Raw genomic sequence first — 11,828 nt, 5'->3', positions numbered from 1 at the left:
AAACACTTGATATACGTTCTTCGGATGTACTTCGGGTGTCACCTGTTGTCCGAGGCCACTTGCATGGTCAACGGTTGAGGTGGTGATGGCGGGTCGGTGCTGTAGGGTGCCGGCCTGTTGGCTGCCTTGGCCGGGTTGGTTGGTTAACACTTGATTGGGCTTGCACCCGAGGGTAATGGCACTTGAAGGTGGGTACTGGCCGGCTGACCTGGTGTGATGGTTGGTTGGTGAACACTTGGCGGTACTTGCACTTGGCTGTGCTTGGACTTGAAGGTGGGATCCGGCTGGCCTAGGCCATTGGTGGTTGGTTGGTGGGTTAGCCCTTAGCTGGGCTGGCTGGCTGGCTGGCCATCGGTGGTGTGGTGTGGTGAGGTGTGTGGAGTCGAGCATCGCGCGCCGTTGCCTTCTTCGGAGTGTTGTAGGTACGCAAGTGCTTGCAGTGCAAAGAGGTTGGTGATGGAGTGACATTGCCTTCACCATGGAGTTGCGGGTACTTAGGTACTTGCAAGGAGATGGTGGTATGGTGGTGTTGCGTGTGTGGTGTTCGATTAGAAAGATATAATTTCTAAGTCCGGATTAGTGCTGTCAGTGGGGCCGCCGCTAACAGGTCCTGCACGGCCACCGTGGGGCTTGACTTGGCGCTATTCCGGACTTGGGGCGATCACGATGTCCCCGTGCGGGACTTAGAAGATGGAAGAACACAAGTACCCTTATCCCATTACTTGTGAGCGATTGGCATACGTTACCACATGAAGAGAAAAATTGGCTAAGTCCAGGATCCATATTATATGAACAGAAAAATCGGCTAAGTCCCGGATCCATATTATATGAAGGGAAAAATCGGCTAAGTCCCGGATCCATATTATATGAAGAGAAAAATCGGCTAAGTCCAGGATCCATATATAATAACCTAATAATCGGCTAAGTCCAGGATCCATATTATATGAAGAGAAAAATCGGCTAAGTCCAGGATCCATATATAATAACCTAATAATCGGCTAAGTCCAGGATCCATATTATATGAAGAGAAAAATCGGCTAAGTCCGAGATTGGGTCTGTCGGAAATACACTATCAAGTTACCACACAAGCAAGCAAGATGGCCTTATGATGGATCCATATGATATGAAGAGAAAAATCGGCTAAGTCCGAGATTGGGTCGGTCGGAAATCCACTATCAAGTTACCACACAAGTAAGCAAGATGGCCATATGATGGATCCATATGATATGAAGCGAAAAATCGGCTAAGTCCAGGATCCATATGATATGAAGAGAAAAATCGGCTAAGTCCGAGATTGGGTCTGTCAGAAATACACTTCCAAGTTACCACACAAGCAAGCAAGATGGCCTAGGGATGGATCCATATGATATGAAGAGAAAAATCGGCTAAGTCCGAGATTGGGTCTGTCAGAAATACACTTCCAAGTTACCACACAAGCAAGCAAGATGGCCTATTGAAGGATCCATATAATATGAAGAGAAAAATCGGCTAAGTCCGAGATTGGGTCTGTCAGAAATACACTTCCAAGTTACCACACAAGCAAGCAAGATGGCCTAAGGATGGATCCATATGATATGAACAGAAAAATCGGCTAAGTCCCAGATTGGGTCTGTCCGACATACACTTCCAAGTTACCACACAAGCAAGCAAGATGGCCTAGTGATGGATCCATATGATATGAAGAGAAAAATCGGCTAAGTCCAAGATTGGGTCTGTCAGAAATACACTATCAAGTTACCACACAAGCAAGCAAGATGGCCTAAGGATGGATCCATATGATATGAACAGAAAAATCGGCTAAGTCCCAGATTTAGTCTGTCAGAAATACACTTTCAAGTTACCACACAAGCAAGCAAGTTACCACATGAAGAGAAAGCCGGCAAAGTCCGGGAATGTTACCACATGAACTGGAAAATGGGCAAAAACCTACCTTCACAGGCAACGTGAATAAGTAAGGCTGTAGACATCGGATCGACAAGCCAAAGACTGATATGGTAAGGAAATGAGTAGTACAAGCTTTCCTGAGAGTTGCAGAGCTTAGACTGCATATGAACGGAAGTTATTAAGCGTCAAAGTCAGAAAAGTTGCCCGAAGGAACACAAGTTCCAACTTAGAGCATGAATACCGCCTAGACGGTAGGAGGTACGGCCAGGCTGAGGAATAAGAAAATGTTGGCCAACATGTTCCCTAACTATCCCCCGAAGACCGCAAAGCAATCCAACATCAACCAAGAAAGTTATAGCCCGATCAAGGAAACACCTACTTTGCACCGATATTGCACCAAATACATGTACCAAGCACCTTCGGTTGCATACCTGCAGGGGTTTACCATAGTAGGCCATGGAAGACCGATATACCGAACATAATCACTTTCTATCTCCTCGGGTGTTGGAGGTAGCGCTTTGCGGTACAAGAACGAAAGTTAGACTTTATCTTGGTGCATCTTTTTGCCCAAGATCACAAGACCCTATCTACCAAGGCAAGAAAGTTGTGTGGGGACAAAATGTCCAAAAGTGCCCAAAGTGGCACACTTGAACCATATATTCGAGAAAAACACAAGTGTGGGCCCGAGCTAGCAAGTTGAAATGTTCTGACCGTCAGTAGCCCTAGTTGAGGTGCACTTATCATTATATGAGGCCAACGTGCCAGCTAGTCTCTAAAGGGGCGATATGGGTGTTCCAAGGTTTGTACCCAATTGAGGAAAAAACAGGGTAAGGTACGGTGTACCGCGAATAACTCGGGCTATAGATGTCCGATCGATGAGTTTGGCATATGTATGGAAAGGTCTCGACGAGACCTAACTACCCTGAAAGTATGAAGGCAAAGACTTGAATGACCGGGAAGTAATTAAGTGCACAAGTGGTAAAGTTGCACCAAAGTCCATGTTACCCGAAGTGGTACATGAACACCCAATATTCGACCAAAACACAAGTTTAGAGACGAGCTAGCGAGCTACATTGTTCAGACCGTCAGTAGCCCGCATCAAGACACGCATTTCATTATATTGAGCCTAGCCGCTAGCTCGACTCGAAGTCGGTCATATGGTTGGTTGATGGTTTGGACCGACCACGTGGTGTACCAAGGTTATGTACCTTTCATGAATTAAAACTCTGGCTGTATGGCACTGAGCGACAAGCTAAGGTGTGATTTGGAATAGTCTTGAGTGGGACTATTTAGGAAAAATGCGAACAAAAAATCACAAAGTCCTTGGGCGAAGCTATTAGCGAAACATAGAGCAAATTGGTACCAAAAACTATGGAAATGGGACTTGAGTCAAAAATAACCGCAAGTTGGAGAAGAGATAGCAAGCTTGCGTAGAACATTTATAACTAGTGCGTGGTATGACCAACAAAAATGTGTATGGGGATAAGGCGCTGGCTGGCCTCCAAAGTGGTGATATGGGCGATTCAAAGTTTGTACCCAAGTATGAACAAGTATGGAAAAAACAGGGTAAGGTACCAAGTACCATGAATAACTTCGGCTGTAGATGGCCTAGCGAGGCAAACCGCATATCGTTGGAAAGGTATTGGGGAGACCTATCTACCCTGAAAGTTTCATGAGGCTGAGTTGAAAGACCACGGAGATATTAGGTGATGATGGTCCAATTCGGGGACCAAGTCGCAGGAAATGGCACTTGACCAAAATCACGCTTGGAAGGTGAATACCGGCTTACCGGTAAGAGATAGCGACTTGGCGTAGAATATTCATAAGTTGGGCGTGTAAAGACGCAACTTTCATTATATGGGGGCAACCCGGTCAGGGTGCTCCAAGTCGGTCGTTTGGTCGGTTTATGGTTTGGGCCGACCATGTGGTGTACCAAGAAGAGGTACCTTTCATGAATTATAACTCGGTCAGTTTGCCACCGAGCGACAAGTTGCGATGTGATTTTGAATGGTCTTGAGTGGGACTATCAAGCAAAAATACAAATAGAAAATCAGCTAGTCCATGGCCGAAGCTATTAGTGAAACATATAGCAAAATGGGTCCAAAAACGAATGAAATGGGACTTGGACCAAGAATAACGGCAAGTTGGAGAAGAGATAGCAAGTTGACGTAGAACATTTATATTTTGGGTATAGTATGACCAACAAAAAAGTATTTGGGGCCAAGGTGCTGGCTGGCCTCCAAAGTGGAGATATGGGCGATACAAAGTTTGTACCCAAGTACGAACAAGTATGGAAAAAACAGGGTAAGGTACCAAGTACCATTAATAACTTCGGCTGTATATGGCCGAGCGAGGCAAACGGCTCACCGTTGGAAAGGTCTCGGGGAGACCTATCTACCCTGAAAGTTTCATGAGGCTGAGTTGAAAGACCACGGAGATATTAGGTGATGATGGTCGTATTCGGGGACCAAGTCGCAGGAAATGGCACTTGACCAAAATCCCCCTTGGAAGGTGAATACCGGCTTACCGGTAAGAGATAGCGACTTGGCGTAGAATATTCATAAGTTGGGCGTGTAGAGACGCAACTTTCATTATATGGGGCCAACCCGGTCAGGGTGCTCCAAGTCGGTCGTTTGGTCGGTTTATGGTTTGGGCCGACCACGTGGTGTACCAAGTTGAGGTACCTTTCATGAATTATAACTCGGTCAGTTTGCCACCGAGCGACAAGCTGCGGTGTGTTTTGGAATGGTCTTGAGTGGGACTATCAAGCAAAAATACAAATAGAAAATCAGCTTGTCCATGGCCGAAGCTATTAGTGAAACATATAGCAAAATGGGTCCAAAAACGAATGAAATGGGACTTGGACCAAGAATAACGGCAAGTTGGAGAAGAGATAGCAAGTTGACGTAGAACATTTATATTTTGGGCATAGTATGACCAACAAAAAAGTATTTGGGGCCAAGGTGCTGGCTGGCCTCCAAAGTGGAGATATGGGCGATACAAAGTTTGTACCCAAGTACGAACAAGTATGGAAAAAACAGGGTAAGGTACCAAGTACCATTAATAACTTCGGCTGTATATGGCCGAGCGAGGCAAACGGCTCACCGTTGGAAAGGTCTCGGGGAGACCTATCTACCCTGAAAGTTTCATGAGGCTGAGTTGAAAGACCACGGAGATATTAGGTGATGATGGTCGTATTCGGGGACCAAGTCGCAGGAAATGGCACTTGACCAAAATCCCCCTTGGAAGGTGAATACCGGCTTACCGGTAAGAGATAGCGACTTGGCGTAGAATATTCATAAGTTGGGCGTGTAGAGACGCAACTTTCATTATATGGGGCCAACCCGGTCAGGGTGCTCCAAGTCGGTCGTTTGGTCGGTTTATGGTTTGGGCCGACCACGTGGTGTACCAAGTTGAGGTACCTTTCATGAATTATAACTCGGTCAGTTTGCCACCGAGCGACAAGCTGCGGTGTGTTTTGGAATGGTCTTGAGTGGGACTATCAAGGAAAAATACAAATAGAAAATCAGCTTGTCCATGGCCGAAGCTATTAGTGAAACATATAGCAAAATGGGTCCAAAAACGAATGAAATGGGACTTGGACCAAGAATAACGGCAAGTTGGAGAAGAGATAGCAAGTTGACGTAGAACAATTATATTTGGTGCATGGTATGACCAACAAAAAAGTATATGAGGCCAAGGTGCTGGCTGGCCTCCAAAGTGGAGATATGGGCGATCCAAAGTTTGTACCCAAGTATGGCAAAAACTGGTAGAGGTACCTTTCATGAATTACTGCTCAGGCTGTATGGCACTTAGCGGGACGCTTGGCTCTGGTATGGAATAGTCTTGAGTGGGACTATCAAGGAAAAATACGAACAAAAAATCACCATGTCCACGGACGAAGGTATTAGCGAAACTTAGAGCGAAATTGCGACCAAGTCGCTGGAAATGGCCCTTGGACCAAGTATACCGTCAAGGCGGTACGAGATAGCGAGTTGACGTGGAATATTTATAAGTTTGCCTCCACGAGACGAAAGTTTAGTTATATGGGGCCAACCCGCTCAGGGTTGTCCAAGTCGGTCATATGGCTGATCGAAATTTTCGACCAAGTACTGAGAAAACAGGGTAAGGTACCGTGTACCTCGAATAACTTTGGCTGTAGATGTCCGAGCGAGGCAAACGGCATAGCGTTGGAAAGGTCTTGAGGTGTTCTAGGCACCCTGAAAGTTTGAAAAGGCTATCTGGAAAACTCGTGGAGATATTAGAGAAACATTGGGCCCAAAAGATACCAAGTCGCAGGAAATGGGCCCTCCAAGAACACCCTAAAATCCCAATTACGGCTAAGTTGCAGGCCAGCTAGCGAAGTGAAATGTTCTAGGCATAACTAGAACACGTTAATGCGCAACTTTTTGAATCAGAAGTTTTTTCGATATCTGGTCCCCAAAGGGGGGATATGGGCGATCCAAGGATTTTTCCAAGTTTCGGTACTTTTTACGGTATCGCTCATAGCTCCGGCTGTACGCAAGCAAATGGCAACCTAAGATATGATTTGGAAAGGTATTGAGTAGTACTAACTTACGTTAGAACACAGCGAAGCGCTATCGGTTCATGGCAAGGCCGATATAAGCAGTCAAAGATGAAAAATGTTGACAAAATGAACAAAAATTACCTTGGTACGCAAATAGCGGCCAGGGATGAAGAGGTACGAAGGTGGTGTAGAACAATTATAATTAGAGCTTGGTACGCTCTAAAAGTTTGCCGAAGACCGCAAAGCGCTCAGACCCATAGAAAGTGGCCATTTGGGCCGAACAGTGCGTGCAAAGAGGTGAAAATGCAAAAATTGCACTTTGGGGGGCGATTTGCGGGGGGAAGGAGGGGTCGGAGGGCAAAATGTCCCTTTACCAAAAAGTCTTATCTCGTCGAGATCTACAACATTGCCGAAGACCGCAAAGCGCTAGCTCGCAATCGAAAAATCGAGAATTTGAAAATTTTCTAAGTCTTGGGCTCCCTAAGGAAAAGTTTCAAAAATCACGTTTGTCCCCAATTTTGAAGGGGAAGGAGTCGGTTCCGGGGCATGGTGTCTTCGGCAAAAAGTCTTATCTTTTTGCGTACTTTCGACTAGTTCAATAAAAATTTTTGACCCAAAATTTGTTCGGCGGACCCCTAGGTCGAAAAACCCGAAAAAAGTCGAAAAAAGTCGAAAATGTCGAAAAATGAGAAAACCTCATATTCGGACTCTACACGAGCCCCAGATATTGAAAAGTGAAATCCGCGGTCGATTTGGAACAAAAAATTGACCTAGGCAAAGTTGTATGGAGGTAGGGACCCCTGAGAAAAAAGTTTGGTCCCGAGGCTCCTTGGACCACCAAGTCCCTAGGTCGGACCAAAATCGGAAAAAATCCGACCAAAGTCGAAAGTGTCGAAAATTTTAAAAAACCCCTTTTGGGGCCCTATGGCCTCCCTAGATAATGAAAAGTGAGGTCCGCGGCCGATCCGGAAGAAAAACTTGACCTAGGGAAACTTGTATGACGGTGGGGACCCAAAAAAATTTCGATGAGTGTAGTTTAGACAGGCCGGAAAATGTATCGGTGGTCCGTATCAAGGGACGTCTTTTAGTTCCATGGGGTGGTGGTCGTCGAACAAAGTCGCCTAGGTCGACCACCAGAAAGACCAGTCGTGTTGTAATGGATGTTTTGACCACTTTACTAGGGAAACCTAGTAGGTCGAAGCAAATTTGGGGTTCGAGATGAGTTGGTGAAAGTTGGTCCAACCTAGGTGTGCTTGGTGGAGGTTGACCATGAAAGTAGAGCATGATGGGAATGACCATAACTTTGGTTCTAGATGTCGGATCGGAACACTTGAGGCAGTTTTGGAAAGGTGAAGGCCTGCTCTAGCTATGTTTCCTACCAAGCTAAGCGCCTACTAGTGACCCGGAGGAGGTATTAAGGGTCAAAGGCAAAAAGGGGTACCCTAAAGTGCATGTGACCAAGAAAATGGGAAAAACGGTATCGCGTATAGCTCAGGCTGTATGGCTCGGATCGGAAAGCTTGGATATGCGTTGGAAAGGTCTCAACGAGCGCTAGCTATGTGTCCTACCAAGCGAAGCGCTAGGTGTTGAGCAAGTCGGTCATATTAGAGGGCAAAGGTGAAAAATGGTGGTTTAGAGGCGAAAATTCACCTTATGATCGAAAATAGCGGGCGAACGATAAGAGCTACGAACACGGCGTAGAACAATCATAAGTACGTTACCACAAGACCTAACTTTGGCCAATATAGAGCGAGAAGATCGGAGGTACCCATCAGGGTGATATGGCTGGTTCAAAGTTGGACCAAAACGAGACTTGAGAAATGAGTTGAAACACGGTATCGCGAATAACTCAGGCTGTATGGAACGGATTGACAAGCTAAGGTCAGTGTTGGAAAGGTTGAACCGAGCGCTAACTATAATCCCAAACAACCGAAGCGCTAAGTGTTGAGCAAAACTGAGTTATTAAGCGACAAAGTCGAAAAATAATACCAAAATGGCCAAAAATCGGACAAGACCAAGAATACCGAGCAGGCGGTAAGAGATAGCGGGTTGACGTAGAATACTTAGAAGTTTGCCTCTACGAGACCTAAAAGTCGTCCATAGAAAGCGAGGAGATCGGACCACTCTGGAAGGGTGATACGAGTGGTCAAAAATTGGCAAAAATGAAACATGGCTAAAATGGATTTGACTTGTGCACCATGTAGCTCCGGCTGTATGGCATGGATTGTAAAGCTAGGATGTGTTTTGGAAAGGTAACACCCAGCGCTAGATACGACTAGAAGAAAGCAAAGCGCTAACTAGCATGATTTGGAAGTTATTAAGCGACAAAGTCGAAAAATGTTACCAAAATTGAAACTCGAGTACATTGGGCCAAAAAGTACAAGTTGTGAAATTTGGACTTACGAGTAAAATACCGAGCAGGCGGTAAGAGATAGAGACTTGGTGTAGAACAATTATAAGTTCGGCATGTTATAACCTATATTTGGCCCGAACATAGTGTCGAGATCGGTGGTACCCAAAAGGGTGGTACAGGTGTTAGATGGTTTTCCCAGAGCATAAGCTCCACATGATATGGAAAACGGGAAACATCATAACTTCGGCTGTATGGCATGGAATGGAACGAACAAGGTATCGATGGAAAGAGAAAAGGTAGCGCTAACTATAATTCCTACCAAGCAAAGCGCTAGCATGTGACCGTTCAGGTGTTATTGTGAGTCAAAGTCAGAAATTGTTACCACGAGAGGCGAAAATCCAACTAAGTCCATTAATACCGGGCTGGCGGTAAGAGATACGGCTTGGCCGTAGAACATTTATAAGTTGGCAAAGACAAGACCTAAGTTTCGTCCATAGACGACAAGAAGATCGAAGATACCTGAAGGTGAGATATGGGCGTCCCAAAGTGGGCCTTTGAAAAAGTGACAAACTTCCCTTATAACAGCATACACCAAATATCTCTGGCTCTATGGCACCGAATAAGAAGTTGAGCTCAGCGATAGAAAGGTGATAGTCAGCGCTAAATATCATTGGAACAGAGTGAAGCGCTAAAGGGAAAGGATCTTGGTGATATAAGGTGACAAAGTCGAGAAAAGTTGCCTCAAAATCATGAAAAATGTGAAAAAATGGCTAAGTCCCGGGTGCCTTAAGGGCAGGTTGATCGAATGTACCGAGCTGGCGGTACGAGATAGAGACTTGGTGTAGAACAATTATATGTTTGGCATGGCAAGACCTACATTTGGTCAATACAAAGTGAGAAGATCAAAGAAACCCGTAAGGGTGATATTGGTGTCCAAAGGTAAAAAGCACTAAGTCTTGGGAAACTTATATGAAGAAAAAGGACCCTGATGGGTCATATAGGATGGATCGAAAAATCGGCTAAGTCCCAAAATGGGGATGTCAGAACTACACTCAAATGTTACCACACCAAGCAAGGCAAACTTATATGAAGCAAAGGACCCTGATGGGTCATATGGTATTGGTCGAAAAATCGGCTAAGTCCCAAAATGGGGATGTCAGAACTACACTCATGTGTTACCACACCAAGCAAGGCAAACTTATATGAAGGCAAGGACCCTGATGGGTCATATGGTATTTTACGAAAAATCGGCTAAGTCCCAAAATGATGATGTCAGAACTACACTCAAATGTTACCACACCAAGCAAGGCAAACTTATATGAAGCAAAGGACCCTGATGGGTCATATGGTATTGATCGAAAAATCGGCTAAGTCCCAAAATGGGGATGTCAGAACTACACTCAAATGTTACCACACCAAGCAAGGCAAACTTATATGAAGGCAAGGACCCTGATGGGTCATATGGTATTTTACGAAAAATCGGCTAAGTCCCAAAATGGGGATGTCAGAACTACACTCAAATGTTACCACACCAAGCAAGGCAAACTTATATGAAGCAAAGGACCCTGATGGGTCATATGGTATTGATTGAAAAATCGGCTAAGTCCCAAAATGGGGATGTCAGAACTACACTCAAATGTTACCACACCAAGCAAGGCAAACTTATATGAAGGCAAGGACCCTGATGGGTCATATGGTATTTTACGAAAAATCGGCTAAGTCCCAAAATGGGGATGTCAGAACTACACTCAAATGTTACCACACCAAGCAAGGCAAACTTATATGAAGCAAAGGACCCTGATGGGTCATATGGTATTGGTCGAAAAATCGGCTAAGTCCCAAAATGGGGATGTCAGAACTACACTCATGTGTTACCACACCAAGCAAGGCAAACTTATATGAAGGCAAGGACCCTGATGGGTCATATGGTATTTTACGAAAAATCGGCTAAGTCCCAAAATGGGGATGTCAGAACTACACTCAAATGTTACCACACCAAGCAAGGCAAACTTATATGAAGCAAAGGACCCTGATGGGTCATATGGTATTGATTGAAAAATCGGCTAAGTCCCAAAATGGGGATGTCAGAACTACACTCAAATGTTACCACACCAAGCAAGGCAAACTTATATGAAGGCAAGGACCCTGATGGGTCATATGGTATTTTACGAAAAATCGGCTAAGTCCCAAAATGGGGATGTCAGAACTACAATCAAATGTTACCACACCAAGCAAGGCAAACTTATATGAAGCAAAGGACCCTGATGGGTCATATGGTATTGGTCGAAAAATCGGCTAAGTCCCAAAATGGGGATGTCAGAACTACACTCATGTGTTACCACACCAAGCAAGGCAAACTTATATGAAGGCAAGGACCCTGATGGGTCATATGGTATTTTACGAAAAATCGGCTAAGTCCCAAAATGGGGATGTCAGAACTACACTCAAATGTTACCACACCAAGCAAGGCAAACTTATATGAAGCAAAGGACCCTGATGGGTCATATGGTATTGATTGAAAAATCGGCTAAGTCCCAAAATGGGGATGTCAGAACTACACTCAAATGTTACCACACCAAGCAAGGCAAACTTATATGAAGGCAAGGACCCTGATGGGTCATATGGTATTTTACGAAAAATCGGCTAAGTCCCAAAATGGGGATGTCAGAACTACACTCAAATGTTACCACACCAAGCAAGGCAAACTTATATGAAGCAAAGGACCCTGATGGGTCATATGGTATTGGTCGAAAAATCGGCTAAGTCCCAAAATGGGGATGTCAGAACTACACTCATGTGTTACCACACCAAGCAAGGCAAACTTATATGAAGGCAAGGACCCTGATGGGTCATATGGTATTTTACGAAAAATCGGCTAAGTCCCAAAATGATGATGTCAGAACTACACTCAAATGTTACCACACCAAGCAAGGCAAACTTATATGAAGCAAAGGACCCTGATGGGTCATATGGTATTGATCGAAAAATCGGCTAAGTCCCAAAATGGGGATGTCAGAACTACACTCAAATGTTACCACACCAAGCAAGGCAAACTTATATGAA

The sequence above is a fragment of the Anopheles coustani genome, assembly GCF_943734705.1.
Source record: "Anopheles coustani chromosome X unlocalized genomic scaffold, idAnoCousDA_361_x.2 X_unloc_89, whole genome shotgun sequence".
NCBI classification, from domain to species: domain Eukaryota; kingdom Metazoa; phylum Arthropoda; class Insecta; order Diptera; family Culicidae; genus Anopheles; species Anopheles coustani.
This window is presented reverse-complemented; position numbering follows the sequence as displayed.